Here is a 19,551-nt window from a genome sequence, read left to right on the forward strand (position 1 = left end):
TCCTCCTGGAGGAGGAAATACACATGAAGAGCCTGGGACATCATGACGAAGCAGATGGGAAAGAGATTGTCAGGCACTCCTGGGTCATGTCAAAAGGACTCAGTAGTCAGCTTGTCAAGGCTCCCACTGGCCACAAATCAGACACTTGGAGCATAAATAAGAATAACTGAAAAGAACTGGAACACATGAATCCCACTGAAAATTCGTATGTTCGTAATGGTGGTCAGAAAAGGATAAAGAACCCCACGGTCACCTTTGGGTGACACTGGGGGACCAACTCGTTATACTGAAAACAGACAAGTAAACAGGAAGAACCTCAGGGTTAACAAATGGGAGGGGAGGGGAAGTTTCTTTTTATAAGAGTATTCTAGCCAATAATGAGGAAGAAATAGCGCCATTTTGAAAACCCTTAAAGAAATAATGGGTCTAGTCAATGATCCCCAGGCCGCTAGCATCACAAACAGGAAGACACAGGATATTATATATTTTCTGATGAAAGTACAAGACACCACCTATCAAATTATTGTCAAAGAATTTCACCCAAATCAGACTAAGTCTAGATCTAACTACCAGTTTACGAGAAACAGTAGGGACAGAAGAGCATTTTAAAAAATATCACAGGCATATAATCAGGAAAATCCAGAATGTGGGGAATTCTATAGGACAAATGATTTGGTTTCTTCAATGAAAAATTTGTAAGGAAAAAAACAGAAGGAGAGAAACCTATAAATTAAAATAGGCATACCAACCAAATGCAATGTATAAATCTTGTTTGGAAGTTTGAATATTTACTAGATACTTAATGGTATAAAAGAATTGTTGACAATTCATTTAAAAAAAAAAATGTTAATGGTATTGTGGTCATGTTTAAAAAAGAAAGAGTTCTTATCTTTTAGGAATATGTACTCAGATGAAATGATGGAATGTTTGAGGTTGGCTTTAATCTGGGAGAGGAAAGGGGGCTGGATTAGATATGAACAGGATGGGCCATGAGTTGTGGATTACTAAAGGTTGGTGATAGATACATGGGGGCTCATCATCCTATTCTGTCCGTATACTGAAATTTTCTAGCGTATGAACTTAAAAAAATAAAAATGCAGTGTGTTAAGTCAGAGGTGCCCTGGTGGCACAATGGTTAAGTGCTCAGCTGCTAACCAAAAGATTGGCAGTTTGAGCCCACCCAGATGCTCCACAGGAGAAAGACTTGGCGATCTGCTTCCATAAAGATTACTAACTATAGCCTTGGAAACCCTATGGAGCAGTACTACTCTGTCCTATAGGGCCTTTATGGGTCGGAATCGACTCGACGGCACACAATGGCAACAACACATTAAGTCAATGGCTCTCAACATAAGGCAGGGTCTGAATCTACCTGTGAAGGACACCTCCCTCTCCTGATCCTACTGAGATCTTCTGTCCTAAATACTTCTCTAGAAAACTGAGTTGGTTTTTCCAAAATTGTTCACTGCAGCTTGCTTGCTGATGGGGAAAATTTGTTGTAAGCTCCTGGCTAGGTGACAAGCATATTTTTCACTAGGCAAAAAAAAAAAAGGCAAGAGAGGAGGAATTTTTTAAAACTCTTTTTATTATAAAAGTATTATGTACATCCCACTAAAACATACACACAGTAAAAAATTAAAAATACAGAAAAAGTCAAATCACTCCTCCTACCTAGTTCTACTCCCCAAAGGCCCCACTGCTCCAAGTTTCTGTAATTCTCTCCAGACCTTTTCCTAAACATATACAAAATTAAAAATAGCCCTGGTAGCACAGTGGTTAACCGCTCGGCTGCCAACCAAAAGTTAGGCGGTTCAAACCCACCAGCCACTCTGCAGGAGAAAGATGTGGCAATCTTCTTCCATAAAGATGCACAACCTCGGGAACCCTACGAGAGTGTTCTGCTCTGTCCTGTGGGGTCACTATGAGAGTTGGAATCCATTCGACAGCACACAACGTACAAAAATAAACAGGATTTGAACCTTACTGTAAATACTGCTTGCAACTAGCTTTTTTTCCACTCAGCAGTATAGCTTCGAGATCTTTCCATAGTAGCAAATACAGGGTCTTTCTCTTTCATATTCCATTGTATGGAAATACTATAATTTAGTTCAGATCAGTCTCTAGTTGGCAGGCATTTTCTCCAGTTATTTCCTCTTGCAGACAGTGTTGCAACGCACCTTCTTGTACACACATAGGAAAGGAATTTTTTGAAAATCCACATCTCCTAAGAAAACCCCTCCCTCATTCTTCTAGAGAAAGTGCTCCGTGGCATGAAGCAATCACACGGCAAACCTCTTGGACCTGACCTATGACTCACCAGCCACCCAATGCTGGACAGCTGGAGGCTGAGCCATCAGGAGCTTGCCTGGCTCCTGGAGGCAAGCAGAGACAGGAGTGCCCGCAGCTCTGAGGCGCTGGGCTTAGGGTGGTTGATGGATCCCTGAATCCCCTCATGCACGAAGCCTGAGCCTGGGAAAGTTCAAACATCAGCACCAAGAGACTCACTTGCCCACTGTGATTAGGTAAGTCCTCTGGCTTTAAAGGATTATAGGGCTAAAGGATGTTTAAACTGAGTGTGATTCACCTGGATACAGCAATGGTTCCATTGGCGGTATGTTTAAAGTGAAGAGACTGTAAAATGCTAATGTTGATCAATGCCTTTGAGGGCCACAGGGTCTCAGTGCCCACCAACTCCTCTGGTTACCCATGCTGATTGAGTAGCCAGAAAAAAAAAAAAAAAAAAACCAGAGTAAGTTTTTATTTCAGGATATTCTTTTTTGAAGTGTGGTTTGTGTTTTATCCTCTGGAAGTCTTCTATGTCAGCAAGACTTTTATTTCCTGCTGTGTAGGGCTTTATGTGGGGTGTCTCTTGCCAGATTTCAGAATTTCCTGGCAAGGAAGAGAGGCAATTTGAGTTACCCGGACGCAGAAAAACACATTTCATTTCAAGAGAGCTTTTCAGGTGTCACTGAAGATGTGCAAGAAACTGGATTAAAAGCTATAAAAAATGCTCTTTAGAGTAGAGAAACTATTAGAGTACGGCTCCTGGACACCCTTATATCTCAATATTGAAGTCACTCCTGAGGTTCACTCTTTGGTCAAAGATGAGACAGGCCCATAAAACAAAATGAGACTAAATGGCCACACCTGCCCAAGGGCAAGGATGAGAAGGCAGGAGGGGACAGGAAAGATGGTAATGGGGAGCCCAAGATCGAAAAAGGAGAGCGTTGACATGTGTGGGGTTGGTAACCAATGTCACAAAACAATATGTGCATTAATTGCTTGCTGAGAAGCTAGTTTGCTCTGTAAACCATTTAAAGTACAATAAAAAGATTTTTTTTTAATGTTCTTTAAAAAGTATTCTCCAGTTGACGCTTTGGTGAAGCTCTTGGCACGCGATCTCCTGAATGGGAAACTCTGGGCAGTTGCTTTGCCAAAGAGACATTTGTTAGACCATAGGGACAGGGTTTGGAAGATGGTCAACTATCTCAGTCCAGACTGTGTGGGGCTTCCTTTCCAACTTGGACAATAAGTAGCAGGGCTCAGAGCAAAATGCACAAGATTTGGTTTGTTTCTCCTAAAAAAAAGTGCTTATGGTGCTTGTAGTTTGAAAAGTAGATGAAGGTTTTACATAGCTTCCCTCTGAAGAGCATATTTTGGAGTTGCTCTTTATTTTTCTTAATTTCTTTTGTACAATTTGGCCAGTCAACATTTATCAGAAGGCAAAAAAAAAAAACAGTTGCTATCAAGTTGCTTCTGGCTCATAGTGACCCCATATGTTTCAAAGCCATAGGCTTTTCAATGGCTGTGATCTTTTCAAAGCAGATCTCCACATCTTTCTTCCTAGTTGCCTCTGAGTGGATTCAAACTGATTACCTTTCAGTTGGTAGCTGAGCATTTAACCTTTTGTGCCACCATCAGAAGACAAGCTTATGCTTATTTTGAAGGGACCAATGTTCTTGCTGTTCTGACAACCTGATGCTTCAAGATGGCATCTGATTTAAGAATAATGGATAGTAAGAAAGCATTGCATTAGTGGAACTTGAGGTAGGGGACTAAGTGAGGAAGGAGGTAACAGGCTGTGGGGAAAGTGTTGTATCTTGCGGTGACTTTGGAGATCAAATGAGTTCAACCTGGCCAACCAACTGGAAGAGATCCATGTTTATGCCTATTCCCAAGAAAGGTTGTCCAACTGAGTGCAGAAATTATCGAACAATATCATTACTATCACATGCAAGCAAAATTTTGCTGAAGATCATTCAAAAGTGGCTGTAGCAATATATTGACAGGGAACTGCCAGAAACTCAGACTGGATTCAGAAGAGGACGTGGAACCAGGGATATCGTTGCTGATGTCAGATGTATCTTGGCTGAAAGCAGAGAATACTAGAAAGATGTTTACCTGTGTTTTATTGACTGTTCAAAGGAATTCAACTGTGTGGATCATAACAAATTGTGGATAACATTGGGAAGTACGGAAATTCCAGAATAGTTAATTGTGCCCATGAGGAATCTTTACACAGATCAAGAGGCAGTTGTTCAGGCAGAACAAGGGAATACTGAGTGGTTTAAAGTCAGGAAAGGTATGCGTCAGGGTTGTATCCTTTCACCATACCTATTTAATCTGTATGCTGAGCAAATACTCCAAGAAGCTGGACTAGATAAAGAAGAACAGGGCATCAAGATTAGAGGAAGACTCATTAACGACCTGCGTTATGCAGATGATACAGACTTGCTTGCTGAAAGTGAAGAGGACTTTAAGCACTTACCGATGAAGATCAAAGACCACAGCCTTCAGTATGGATTACACCTCAACATAAAGAAAACAAAAATCCTCACAACTGATCCAGTAAGCAACATCATGATAAATGGTGAAAAGACTGAAGTTGCTAAGGTTTTCATTTTACTTGAATCCACAATCAATGCCCATGGAAGCAGTAGTCAAGAAATCAAATGATGTATTGCATTAGGCAAATCTGCTGCAAAAGGCCTCTTTAAAGTGTTAAGAAGCAAAGAAGTCACTCTGAGGACTAAGATGCCACTGACCCAAGCCATATATTTTCAATTGCCTCATGTGCATGTTAAAGCTGGACAATGAATAATGAAGATCAAAGAAGAATTGACGCCTTTGAATTGTGGTGTTGGTGAAGAATATTGAATATACCATGGACTGCCAGAAGGACGAACAAATCTGTCTTGGAAGAAATACAATCAGCATGCTCCTTAGAAGCAAGGATGGTGAGACTGCGTCTTACATACTTTGGCCATGTTGTCAGGAGGGATGAGTCCCTGGAGAAGGACATCATGCTTGGTAAAGTATAGGGTCAGCGGAAAAGAGGAAGACCCTCAACGAGATGTATTAACACAGTGGCTGCAACAGTGAGCTCAAGCATAACAACGATTTTAAGGATGGTGCAGGACCAGGTAGTGTTTCGTTCTGTGGTACATAGGGTTGCTATGAGTTGGAATCAACTTGATGGCACCTAACAACAACAACAACGAGTTCAGCAGAGGAGATGCAAGATGAGCTGGTTAGAGTTAGCTGCTCTGGTTTTTGTTTTAAGCATTAACTTCAAGCAAAGATAGGAAAAGACGAGAAACCTAATGGAGGTATGACGTGCTGGGGTGGGGTGGGACTAACCTAGAATACACTGGTCAAACTGGGACAGGGCTGTGGACCCTGAATTCACTGCTGAGTCCCTGAACTGAGGGAAAAGCTGACAGAGGCTCTCAGTGAGCAGGGTCCAGGGGAAACTGTGACTGAATTTCACTGGCTGTGGGAAGAAATTTTGACCAGAGACTGAGAGAATTAGGCCCCAACAGAGAAGAACCCGATTCTCTAAGAATTCATTTGGGAAGCTGTTTGTCCCTTACCCGCACTACCCCCAGGAATGTCCTATTGCCTGTCATCGCTTGTCCAGTCTCCCTCAACAGCTTTTATATTCTGAACTAGTTCATCTCCATAGAGAAGATTTTGTTGAGTATTCATTAGCTCATGAGATATTTTCTCGCTCTACAAAATTCTCTCAAGCCTCTGATATTTTCAGGTGTCTCAAGGATTGGGTGTAAACAACTATGACTTCAGCTGCCTTGTAATGCCATCCCCGTGGATTGTAGGTTCAAACTCAGGGATCATTTTAGTCAACAGAAAAAAAAGGCTAGAAGAGGTGTAGGGTACTCCCTCCCTGTCTTTGGGATCTGCAAGCTAAGACCTGTTCTTCCACTGCTTCTGGTCAGTTGTGAATCTAGTTTCTTTACACACATCCATTTCTTAGACTGGTGGGAGAGCTGGCTCCATAGTTCAGGAGTCAGAAAATCTGGGTTGTGTTGCCTTCGCCACTGATTTCCCAAATTCCCTTCGGCAAGTATTTCTTCTTAGGTAAAAATGAAGGGATTGAATCAAGATACACAAAGACTTCAATAGCCTAAAAGGAGGGGCTGAAACTAACAAGATTAAGTTTTAACAATTGGTCGCAGAGTTAGATGATGGGAAAGTGCTGACATGGCTATTCCTATAGAAAAGGTTCAGTTGCTTCTGAGCTGAATGCGAAACAAGCATGAGCTGTGGCTGCCACTGTCACTCACAATGGCAGGCAGCACAGAAAGAAATCTGGCTTCCAGAACAAGGAATGTTAGAGTCCTACTTTGTTTTGCCCTCATCTGGCCATGGCATTTCTACCTTGAGGTTCACATCTGCCTCCACTCCTCTCTCCAACTTTCAATCAGAGTGATTTCTCCTAAAATCCAAATTTGATTGTGTCCTGCTGCTGCTTAAAAGCCTCAATGGCTCCCTATTGCCCTTGGAACGGAGTCTCATCCAATGTCCTTCGTGACCTGGCCCCTGCTTTCCTCTTCAGCCTATCTCTTGTCCTCCACTGCCCCACAACCCTGGATCTTAGTTGCAAACTACTGACAGTTCCCAGAACTGGTCCTTGTCTTTCTCCTCTGGAAGGCGCTTCCCTGCCCCACCCTCACACATACACACATGCCCCTCCACCTGTCAGTTTATCCATCCTCTGACATGTCCACAGGAAAGTTGTCAGGTTAAATGCCACTCTGTATGTAACACCTCCCAGGTGATGCCTGCCTGAGGAAACACAAGCAGAAAGGGGCAATGTATGGAAACAAAAATGTCTTTGACTCTGAGCCCCTTCCTAGTAGAATCACCAGAACCTGAAGCTCAGCTTCCGCTTGACAGAGTCCATTGGTCCTCATACAGTTTCTGAGCAACTGTTCAAGTTTTCCTGCAGCCAGGATCAAAGTTACACTCTGCTCTGTCTCCTGTGGCCTGCATCAGCCATCACTGCTCCCTGCATTGATAATATCACCACCTCCTTTCTGGTAGCCCCACAGCTGAGGCAGGGGAGGGTCTCCCACCAAGGTCACAGCTCTTTCCTTAGATGACTCAAGGGGTTCTCTTGCTGTTTCAATGAACAGTCTTCTCTGCTAAGGATGGGGATGGAATCCCAGTGGAGTCTGGGCCAAGGGGCAGTTCAGACAGCCCCTGTATCTTGCTCAAAAGACTTTACCCTTTCTTTCTTATAAGCCTGGACAGTGCAATCCATCACTGTCCCAGGCCAAAGTCAGCCTCCACCAGGGCCTCCCCAGGGAAGGGATGGGGGCATGCTGCCTTTGTCCTCTTTCTTGGAGTCAGACACCCTACAGACCAGCTACCTACCTTCCCCAAACCCTCATCAAATAACTCCGGCTGGTGGCTCCTGAGGGTGCCAGAGGTTCTGAGAGCAGCCTGCCAGCTGGGCTCCCTCCAGGACCCCCCCAATCCAGAGATATGGAAGTGTCATAAGGTGTCCGCATCAAGGGAGCTCTCCAAACCTGATAGAGTGTTATTACAAGGAAAAAACTAGAAAGCATTTTCCTTTTCATAGATTCACAAAGCAGAAAAAATTTGGCCAGTTCCTCTGGCTCTAAGCAGGGTTAAACTCAATAATTGTTTTAAGCTTTAAAAAAGAAAGAAAGAAAGAAAGAAAAGGGGCGGGGGGCGGGATACAACACCTCCCAGAGATTGAAATGCTAAAATGCCTTCTTATGGGTTGAAGTTTTTTTTTTTCCCTAATGGCCACACTAATTCCCTCTTGGCGCAATGTGAACCTTCACCTATTGTTCTGTTCTCAAGACGAATCAGAGAGAAGCTTCTTGCCTTGGCACTTTCCCATTACAGTATAATTCTCTCTGCCTGATTTCTTACCCACTGCCCACAACACACACGCACGTACTCTCTCGTACGTATCCCTACATGCATATTTAGTCCTAAACTGTAATCACCTGCATCTGACTTGGCAAAAAAGGAGCCCAGCGTATGCAATACCATAAACATATTTTTCCCAAGGGATGCTTATGCAGCAATTCAGACATTCTCATTGCTCTGCCTTTTAATTAGTTCAGGGAGTTGCAACCGAACAGTGTGGGTGTGCTTGCCAGCTGTGATTTTCGGGAAGTTATCTGGTCTGCAATTCACTCCGTCTCCTCCCACAGCATTAGGAAATTACAGAGCCGGCTCTCTTTGCATGCCTTGGAAGTGTGTGCGCTGGCCTTACGCCGCAGGACCTGGGGCACTTCAGGCCTTTCCGAGCCAGCGCTTCAAGGCCCATAGGAACCAGTGTGGCAACGCTCAGACTGTGGGTCTTGTAGCCTGGTGTCCTTGACCAGGTTGGGAGAAGGTGTCCTTTAAACTAAAAGGAATTTTTTTTTTTTATTATTGTTCTTTAGATAAAGGTTTACACAGGAAATTAGTTCCTCATTAAACAATTAATACACATATTGTTTCGTGACATTGGTTGCCAACACTCTCCCCTTCTTGACCTTGGGTTCCGCATTTCCATTCATCCAGGTTTCCTGTTCCCTCCTGCCCTCTTGTCTTTGCCCCTGGGCTGGTGTACCCATTTAGTCTCATATACATCATTGAACTACATGTGTTATTGTTTGCTTTATGGGCCTGTGTAATCTTTGGCTGAAGGGTGAACCTCAGGAGTGAACTCAGTACTGAGTTACCAGGGCGTCCAGGGTAAAAGGGATTGTTTTAATCTGTGATTGTTTAGTCCCCTTGGGCAACCTACCACAGAATCAGGTTTGAAAGAGCCCGTGCTCGCTAGAGACAGAGGGATTTTATGGCTGGTGGGGAACCTGTGTCTTTCCTGTGCAGGGCCCCATTCCGGAGGTTGCCAGATACTTTATCCCCTGAAACGAAAGCTCTTCCTTTTTCCGAGGCTGCCCTATCTCTGCTTCCCCACAGGGGCCCTGGAATGGCTACAGGGCTGAAATCAAATCTCTCATCGCTGCTGACTTTTTAATTTAAATTGCTTTCTCTCTACACAACCCCCTCTTATTTTGTATATATATGTTCCTTTTGGAAAGCCTGGTGGCGTAGTGGCTAAGTGCTATGGCTGCTAACCAAGAGGTCGGCAGTTCAAACCCGCCAGGCGCTCCTTGGAAACTCTATTGGGCAGTTCTACTCGGTCGTATATGGTCACTATGAGTTGGAATTGACTCCACGGCAGTGAGTTTTTTGGGTATGCTCCCTCTGTGTGACCACACCACACTTTCCGCTCTGGTTTTAGCTTGTCCATTTTACTTTTTTTTTTTTATTTTACCAAGGCTTGGCACGGGCCCCTCCTTAAATGGGTTGGTAATACTGTTTATCCTGGCTTTCTCCCACTGACGCTTTTTCAGCTCAGATCTGAGTGGTCAGTGCGTCTCTGATTTACCCATATGGTCTCTGTATGTTTCTACACCACTCTTTCAGCTCAAGTCCATCAGGGTGCAATTTTCTTTATTCACTTAATCAGGCTACTTCTCATCCTTTGGCATGGATTCCACTTACTGCTTCCTGCAGTCCACTCACTTGCTTTTTTAGCTGCTGTTGTCGCTCCCCTGGACAGGGTGGTGGCCAACCTCCCTTCTTGGCAATTGGATTCTCCAGCAGGACTTCACTCTAGAAGTAAGGTCATTACTCACTGCCCTGGCCACTGCCTCTAATAATACAACCTTGCAAGTAGCCACTTGCTCAACACATAGTCCAAGCACACCACACTGCTTTTCTTTGAGTGAAACTCGCAGTGCCTGAAGGCACCAGCCCTGCAATGGCCTCTATCTTGCGAGTTCTGGACTGAGACAGAGCACAAGTGAAGGGACTCAGAGCTCTTTGATGAAGGTTATTATCCATTTCGTGGTTGCTCTTGACTACAAACTTGAAGGTTGGCGGTTTGAACCCAACCCAGCAGCATCATGGAAGAAAGGCCTGGTGACCTGCTTCTGTAAAGATACAGTGAAGAAAACCCTACGGAGCAGTTCTACTCTGTAACACAAGGGGTTGCTACGAGTTGGAATCAACTTGACAGCAATGGGTTTAGTTTGATTTTATCTAATGTCAGAAGATCGTTCCAATTGAAATGTTGGATAGGATATTATATATATATATATTTCTAAGCTAAAAGAGTAAATCAAACTTAAAGTGGATTTTTAAAAAATTGCGGTAAATACATGCAGTGAAACCTCTGAAAGCTGGAAAGTGTGTAAGGTGGAAACCTGCCAGAGAAGGAAAATGCAAATATTTTCCACTAAAATGAGCGATAGAAAAAGTGGTAAGGCTGCACACTGTCAAAGTCGGAAAACTTGTGAGACCCGGAAAAACAAGGCAGTCCTGGCGAGTTCCGGCTTTCATGGGTTTTGCTCTATGTAACAAATTGTTTGCCATGTCAACATTCTTCAGGCGTACACAATTCAGTAAAGAGCCCTGGGTGGTGTAATGGTTAAACACTCAGTTGCTAACTGAAAGGTTGGTGGTTCAAACCCATCCAGCCGCTTCACGGGAGAAAGACCTGGTGATCTGTTTCCATAAATATTACAGCCTAGAAAACCTTAGGGCAGTTTTACCCCATCACATGGGGTCACAATGAATCAGAATCAACTTGATGACACCCAAGAAAAACATACAATTCACTGGCATAAATTATGTTTATCATGAATACTTTTCATTTAATTTTTTAAAGGGGTGGGACATCTCATGGTTTAAAACCTGAAAAGTATAAGATCTTATACAGCAAAAAGTTTCTCCCGTGCAGGCTGCCCTCTGCCCAATTCCTACCCTGTGTGGGTAACCTCTGTTCTTAGTTTCTTGTGTTTTAAGATGAATCTTGATACTCTTGTACCAGATTCAAAATCAGTGACCACTTCAAAAAAAATGAAGTGTTGACGGGTTATGTAGAAAATGAGTCCTCCTCTCTCTTACTCTGTCACATGTTAGCCATTTAGGATTGAGTACCCTGCCCCTCCCCTGCCCCTGCTGTTGTTGTTGTTAGGTGCTGTCAAGTCAGTTCCAACTCATAGTGACCCTATGTACAACAGAAGTACTGCCCGGTCCTGGGCCATCCTCACAATCATTGTTATGCTTGAGCCCATTGTTGCAGCCACTGTGTCAATCCATCTCATTGAAGGTTTTCCTCTTTTACACTGACCCTCTACTTCACCAAGCATGATGTCCTTCTCCAGGGACTGATCCTTCCTGAGAACATGTCCAAAATACATGAGATATAGTCTCCCCGCCTTTGCTTCTAAGGAGCATTCTGGTTGTACTTCTTCCAAGATGATTTGTTCGTTCTGTCCTAAGATTCTTCTCTTTCTGACTGCCTCTACAACATGGTCTTTTTCGTACAGGCGGTGCCCAGGATACAAAAGACCAACTTACAGATAACTTGTATTTAAGAATGGACTGCTACAGAGACTACTATATTAAAATTTTTGAGTTGAATACATACAACGGTAATAATGAATGCACACACTACTTTGTGAAGCACTCATGAAAACATTGCTAAGTTTGATAGTGTTCCTTAAGTGTTTTATATGCACGGAATGGTAAAATATGTACTGTATACACTAAGACAAACATTTGACTCTGCACCAAACCAAACCCATTGCTGTCGAGTCAATTCTGACACATAGCAATGCTATAGAACAAAGTAGAACTGCCCAATAGGGTTTTCAAGGAGTGGCTGGTGGATTCAAAGTGCAAACCTTTTGGTTAGCAGCCAAGCTCTTAACCACTGCACCACCAGGACTCCAACATTTGACTAGCTGAAGTTAAATAAGAATCATATGCACCTGTTCCGACTTACCTACAAATTCAACTTAAAAACAAACTTAAGAACTGATCTCATTTCTCACCAGGGACTGCCTGTATTGTAAATTTTTACCTCAGCTATCTTTGTCTAAGCATCTTTGTTTCAATGCCTTGAAGCTTATAGCAGATTTTATTACTTGGGGCTTATTGAATTGGCTCCAGTTAATCAGATAAGCACTGGATAAATTCTCTGAAAACCTCCATAGATAGACTTAAGATCTAGCACTATGGGCTTATCATGACAAGATTATAGCTGATACCATCAAAATGGAGGAGACTCTGTGGTTATCTAAACACGAAGAGGGCTCCAAGAAGGCAAAAGGAATCAGGAGTGAACTGGGAAAAGCAGATGTCCTGCAGCCAGAACTTGCTCTGTACAGAGGTCAGCTGACCAAGCACAGAAGTGACCAGTATTCCTGGAGTTAGAAAATTCATCTGAGCAGATGAACCTCTAGGGAACTCAGGCTGCCCACTTCCTGGGCATTCTCACCTCTCAACCTGAGGGGAGGCAGCAGGCACCCCCATCAAGATCAGCACCATCTCTGAGACAGACACGTCTCTGTGAGCTGATGCTGCATTCAGAGATGCTAACTAGTGATCATCGAGATGAGCACCCAGGTCCACAACATTCAGAATGACCCCAACAGGGAAGTTTGCTGTGGTCTCAGTGGGAAGTATTACAGTCAGTCACCTCCCTCCCCGACACACAAACACACTGTTGTTGCTGTTGTTAGTTGCCCTCCAGTAGGCTTAGACTAGGGCACTACGACTACAAGAAACATTGCCCAGCACTGTGCCATCTTCATGATCCTTGTTACTTGTGAGTCCACTGTTGTAGTGCCTTTCATCCTGGGGGTTCATCTTCCAGCACTGTATTGGACAATATTCTGTTGTGATCCATAAGCTTTTCATTGGCTAATCTTTCAGAAGTAGATCCCTAGGCCTTTCTTCCTATTCTGTTTTTGTCTGGAAGCTTCACTGAAACCTGTCCACTATGGGTTACCCTGCTGATATTTGGAATACCTGTGGAGTAGCTTCCAGCATCATAACAACACCCAAGCCACCACAGTACAACAAAGTTGGTGTCACCTAATACATTTGTCTTCACTTCTCTAAAGTAGTTTTAATTCAACAACTCATGTGGTTCTGGATTATTATGGAGGGGTCACCAGTACTGTTGGATGGCTTGGCCATGAAGCCAGGACCTCCTCTAATTAAACGGCTTTGTGTTTGCAGCGACCTCTCTGTTAACTGACTGACATTCTACCACACAACTCTGTGAGCTGTAACCACATTCAAAGATGCTAGCTGGTGATCACAGAGACAGGACCCCAGGTCCACAACATTCAGAATGACCCCAACAGGGACGTTTGCTGTGGTCTCACTGGGAAATATTACCTTCAGTTGTGAGCCTTTGAAAACTGGCCATTCTTATACGGTGTATACAGTGGGAGTGGGTTATAGCACATCACACTAGGGACACACAGCACAAAAGGGAAAGCGAGTCCTGTACTTGCCTTGGATAAGCCACCTGGTGTTTACTTAGGAGTTGTGAGGAAGACACAGAGTCCTGGCTACTGAGCCGTGCCCCACCTCTAACCCCTTCTCCTTGAAATAGCTCCCAGAAGTCCACCCAAATCAGTCTCTTGCTAGGGAGATTCACCAGCCTCTGGGTGGGGGTGACCTAGTCCCGGAGGCTGCTTGGCTTAAGGGTGAGCCCCTGCTGGGATACAAGATGCAAATGCTTAGGTGTGCTACAGATTGGAGGACTCTGCTCCTTGAGGACTGTGGTTACACTGGTCTCCCCAGCCTGGGGTTAGACTGGGCTACAAGGTTCCTCCAGGCCAGGACTGAAGGGGGTGTGGTCAGAACCTAGAGGAGAGTTGGGAACCAAATTTGAAAAAGAGGAAGGAGTCTACCTAGGCTGCCTGCACTGAAGGACTTAGTGCAGTTACCAAAGCCAGGGTGAGATTCGAGAACTCTGAGGAGAGAGGAACACAGGCCCAGTGTCACAGGGAGCCAGGTCCACCGAGCGGAGAGGATGGACTGGGGTGGAGGCATTCAGACAGAAAGCCACTGCAGTGATTCCGAAGAAAGTAGTGGGAGCTTGAATAGAGACAGGGACTGTGGGAATTGGGGAATTAGATGTCACCTATGCCAAAAGGGTGGACTCCACGTGCTCGGTCCCTGGTGGATGCAGCCGGGGGAGGAGGAGGGAGGGATCTCAGATCACACCCATGTTTCTGGCTTGGCTGACAGGTGAACGGCAGTGTCAGTCCCAGATATTGGCACCACAGAAGAAGGCTTGGGTCTGTGGATAAAGAAGATCAATGTGGCCTGAGAGCTGCTGTACAGGAGTGCTATGGGATCCCCAAGCGGAGGTGTAGAGTAAGCTGTTGGATATAAACTGTGGGGAAAGAGACATAGTATCTTGGGACCATCAGTGCGTAAAGCTGACTGATGTCATGAGAGAGCATGGGCCCCCTGAAAGTGTGGGTAGATTGAGAAGAGGGCAGGCTAAGGATGGGACTCCAGGGGGGTATCCATGAGTAAGAGGCCAGGACTTCTCTAGATAGGGCATAGATGGGGCCGCAGTGATGCTCTGAGGTTTGGGCACTAGAAGGGGTAGGATACATACTACTGTGCAGTAGGGTGTTCTGGGTGGAGAGGGTAGGGGCTTGGTAGGTAAAGTCTACTGTGGCTAACAGGGGACAGCGGCCTAGCTGGAGGATGGACAGCAGCCAGGGCCCAGTCCATATTCTTAGCCCTCAGTTCTGCCCTCAAACTGCCAGTGGTAGGTAGTGAATAAGAAGGAATGAATGTGGACTTTCAGTGGAGCTTTCCAGGTCCACACAGGAACCACAGGCCATGATCAGGAGGATGGGTGGCATTATGGATTGAATTCAGCCCCCTTTTTCAAAAGATATGTTGAAGTCCTAACCCTTGGTACCTGTGAATGTGAGCTTATTTGGAAATAAGGTCTTTCCAGAGGTAATCAAGTTAAGATAAGGTCATTAGGGTGGGCCCTAATCAATATGACTGGTGTTCTTAAAAGAAGAGGAGAAGAGACTGAGACACACAAGGAGAATATCATGTGAACATGGAGGTAAGGATTGGAGTGATGCATCTACAAGCCAAGAAATGCCAAGGACTGCCGGCAACACCAGAAACTAAGGGAAAGGCATGGAACAAATTATTCCCCAGAGCCTTCAGAGAGAACATAGCCTTGCCCACACCTTGATTTCAGATTCCCAGCCTCCAAAACTGCAAGAGAATAAAATTCTGTTGTTTTAAGCCACCCAGTATGTGGTACTCTGTTACGGCAGCCCTAGGAACTAATACAGGTGGTCTGTGGCCCCAGGTCCTCTGTCCTTAATAAGCAGAGTCATGTGGGTGATGGAGGTAGGTGGAGTCCGCCACCTATGGAGCCATCTCCCCCTGCCGTGAGCACTGATTGTTCCCATCTCTTCCCAACTCTATGTTCAGTGACACCATGTTCATAGCTTGAAATTGGCCGTAGTGGGAGTATCGGCATTCACTGGAAATGTGCCCTGGTAGTGCAGTGGTTAAGCACTCAGCAGCTAACCAAAAGGTCAGCGGTTCAAACCTACCAGCCACTCTGTGGGAGAAAGATGTGGCAGTTGGCTTCTGTAAAGATTTACAACCTTGGAAACCCTATGAGGCAGTTCTACTTTGTCCTATAGGGTCCCTATGAGTCAGAATCAACTGAACAGCAGTAGAGTTTTTTTTTTTTTTTTGGAAATATGAGTGTATGAGACGGGGAGAGGCTAAGGATAGGGACTGACAAATGCTACCAATCAGGGCTCTAACTTCTGGAGAACCAGTTGTTAAACATTTACCAGCATACCCCTGGGTGAAGTAAAGGGAGCATGTAGGCAAGGGAGCAGAGGCGGGTCTAGAGAGATGGGCAACAGCTGGACAATGAGGGGCTTTGAATGCTAAGGACTTCGGCCTTTATCCTGAGAGCTGTGGAGAGCCGTTATGAAGCAATATAATGATTGTGCATTGCTTGATAGTGTGGACTTATGAAGCCTGGCTACCTGGTTCAAATTCTGGCTCCACCAATTTCTAGCATTTTGACCTTTGGCAGGTTACGTAACCCCTTCATAGGATTACTGTGCTGAAGACAAAACTACCAAGCCAGGTGCCCCACCATGCCAGCCGCAGAACTGGGGGACAGTGATTCTGAGCCACCCTCAGGTTGAGAACTTGCATGTACCTACCGCTAACCACTGCCGTCGAGTGCCCAGCACCAGGAAAATCCACATAGGCAGCAGGGAGATGTCTGCTGACAGCAGCACCTGGATGAGATCCAGAGCCAACAGAGATAGCTGTGGACCAGAGATGGGCTTGACCATGTTCTGAATTTGCCCTCCAGTGCAATTGTGATAGCCTGTCTTCTGTTATCTTTTAATATTTTTAATGTATATTTATCTTCTTGTTGCCCGGTGGAAACCCCAGGTTCTGTTCAGCGTGACTTGTCTCAGGCAATAAAAGAGAGACCGAGGTGGGAGGGTAGAAAGGGGCCTTTATTTCATTGTGCAAGGAAAGGAAACAGTTGGGGCTGCTACTGCTAAGACTGCTCAGTGAGGGTGAGAGGGGAGGTTACTTCTAAGGGGTTTAAAAGTAGGAAGTTCATACAAGTTACATCAGCAACATTCTTAATCATGCTACACAGTCGTAATGGGGAGGGGAAGTTACTATGTATGAGGTCTAAAAGGTTACCCTGAATGTTAACATGGCATCTAAACTGGTTTTTGCCAATTTCCTCTAATTTGGGGCAGCAGTTAAGGAGAGGAGAACCAGGATTCTAATCTAAAGCTATGGGGTGTGTCAAGCAAGCTGCTTGAGGCAGTGGAATTTTCCACAGCCTGGGGACCTCTGTCTTATTCTCCCTCCAAATAATTTGCTGCACTTAGCGTGGTATTTCACACCTAGTGAGTCTTCAACAGACATTTGTCATTTGATTATTTAAATGTTTGATTGATGCAGATGGAATGAAAAATGAATAAAAAGCAGGAAGCTTTTTAAAAACTCAGGCTCCTGTGGAGCTCTGAGTTTCATGCACTGCCTCCTCCAGCACCTACAGAGGCCACTTGGTAGTACACTGGACTCATCCCTAACCAGCAGGTAGCCTTCTAGCTGAGAGCAGCTCCTGTTCCTCCAGGATGCAGAGCTGAGGGTAAAGTACCTTTAGCCATTGTTGGTTAGGAAATTAGCCAAACGCTGAAGGGTTAAAACCCCCTTTCTTCTCCTCTCTTTTTCCTGAAGAGTAGAGAGAAATCTTTCCTGTCTACACTGTGCCTGGCTTTTGGCTTCTTCCTGTTGTCATAATGCTCTTTGTTGGTGGCAAAGGCCCTTTCAGACCAGCAGGGCAATATTTCACCCTTGTCACACTTTAAACACTGTTGCCAGGGCCAGATAACTGTGTCACAGGCAGTGGGTTGCATCAGCCTATGCCCTCTGAGGCTAGTTTGGGGGATAATGACTTGCATTACATCCAATTCTGCATGTTAGTATGTTGGGGAGTGGAGTAATAGGGTGCTAGGAATTATACTGAGGAGTGTTCTTGGCTGAGGCATGTAGGTCTGGAACCTTCCATAGCTCACCTGCTCCTAGCCAACCACTCTTTCCACTTGGCCTGCAGAAGCGCTAACAGTGACAGAGAGCAGGACCTTTCTCCCATTCTATTATCATGCAGCCTCTCCTCAGCCACCATACTCCCAAAAGAGATGGAAAAACAAAGAGATGTGGCAGTGATACCAAGGGGGTAAACAGGAGAGAACCAACATTGGATCTGATTAAGTGACTTGGTGAACTCTGATAGGAAGACATTGCTCCCAGGTTTGGTCAGCATTTCTCAGGTCCCAAGAACATTTCTCAGATAGTCTTCTCCTGGGTCCTCATGAGTCTGCCATGCTTCAAAAATGACATAAACCAGGAAGCTTAAAGGAGATTAAAGTTACAATAAACTTCTTTGAGAATCAAATGAAAGTGACATAGCTTTAAACCATTCTAGAGCTAGCTGCCAATTAGGGGGTCTTCCCTGACAAATTCTTTGTGTGTGGCAAACTCTCTTCTCAGGTCTAAGGCAGGTCAACTGGGCTCCATCCGCAAGATGGTGGCCAGCTCATCTTCAGAGGCCCAGGCCTGCCCCTCAGCCCTGTTGATGCAGTGCTTTTCCAGTCACTACTGGGTACTCCCTTGGAACTCTGCTTCTTCCCCCCACCCCCGGCCCTGTGTTCTGACAGGTCAGGCTGAGGGGTTGACGTGGAGCATAGGGATAGGAGACCCCACCTTCATCCTGCTCTTTCTCTGGTCTCTGGCAGGAACAAGTACAAGAGTGTGCTGCCCAGATCTCCCTTCCAGACCAAGGCACTCATTATCCCAGCTGCTGAGAGTGTTGTCTGCTGATGGGGTGTATATGGGTTCCTCCCCAGGAATTGCCCTTAGCCAAAGGGAGCTGCCTTATCCCCTGGTTATGCCCCCATCCCAGGAGCAACTGCATTCAATGGCTGGATGATGCAGAGGTAGGTGCCAAGGCCCTGCCCTTTGCCTCCATTCAGGACTCTCTGAAGGGGTAACTCAGCTTCAGAGCTCCCTATGGGGTCAGCTAAGACTTCTGTTACAACTGTGCTGCTGCCCAACTTCTCCCTTATGTCCCAGTCTTCTCTCACTCCCTGGCTGGCTTGTAAGATCATACATTTATTGTCTCAGAGTTTGGGAGGCTGGAAGTCCAAATCAACATGTCAGCTGAACCATGCCCCCTCTGAGGTGTCTAGGGGAAGATGCTTTCTTGTCCCTCCCAGCTTCTGGTAGCCCCAGGCATTCCTTGACTTGCAGTCGCATCTTTACAGGACTGTCCCCCTTTCTGTCTGTCTCTCTGTGTCTCTTTTCATCTTGTATAAGAAGGCCACTCAGTTTGGATTAGGACCAACCCTATTCTAATATGACTTCATGTTAAATTAACTGATAACATCTTCAAAGAACCTATTTCCAAACAAGGTCATGTTCACAGGACTAAGGGTTAGGACTTCAACATATATTTTTGGGAGACAGAATTCAATCCATAGCATTCCCTTACAGGTTTTGTTCCTGAGAGCCTTCCCTAATAAACCACCTGTCTCAGAATCTGTATCCCAGGGAACCTGGGATCCATGACACTTGGAGCTAATGAACAGGAAGGCTGTCAGCACTGAGGCCCAGGCCTGAGCTCTCTGCAGGCTACTTCACACCAGCCAAGGAGGCTGTGGTGGGAGAAGCAATGAGGGGAGACCCTACTTCCAGGAGGCTGGGAGATTGATGAAGGCATGACTCAGGAGAAAAGGAGTAAACTCCCTAAAGGACGCTTGCCTTGCCCATGGGACATTGCCTCCCTCTGGAAGGAAATAGAGAGGA

At 45.3% G+C, this 19,551-nt stretch overlaps 1 protein-coding gene across 1 annotated transcript in view; it reads left to right on the plus strand.

The window, feature by feature from the left end:
* The first annotated feature begins 2,383 nt into the window (after positions 1 to 2,383).
* BCAR3 (BCAR3 adaptor protein, NSP family member) overlaps positions 2,384 to 19,551 on the plus strand; it is a 250,806-nt gene continuing 233,638 nt past the window's right edge. The window contains exon 1 of the mRNA XM_049879745.1: positions 2,384 to 2,522. The gene's annotated coding sequence lies outside the window, so the exon portion shown is untranslated. The remainder of the gene's footprint in view (positions 2,523 to 19,551) is intronic.

Source organism: Elephas maximus, chromosome 3, assembly GCF_024166365.1.
Source record: "Elephas maximus indicus isolate mEleMax1 chromosome 3, mEleMax1 primary haplotype, whole genome shotgun sequence".
NCBI classification, from domain to species: domain Eukaryota; kingdom Metazoa; phylum Chordata; class Mammalia; order Proboscidea; family Elephantidae; genus Elephas; species Elephas maximus.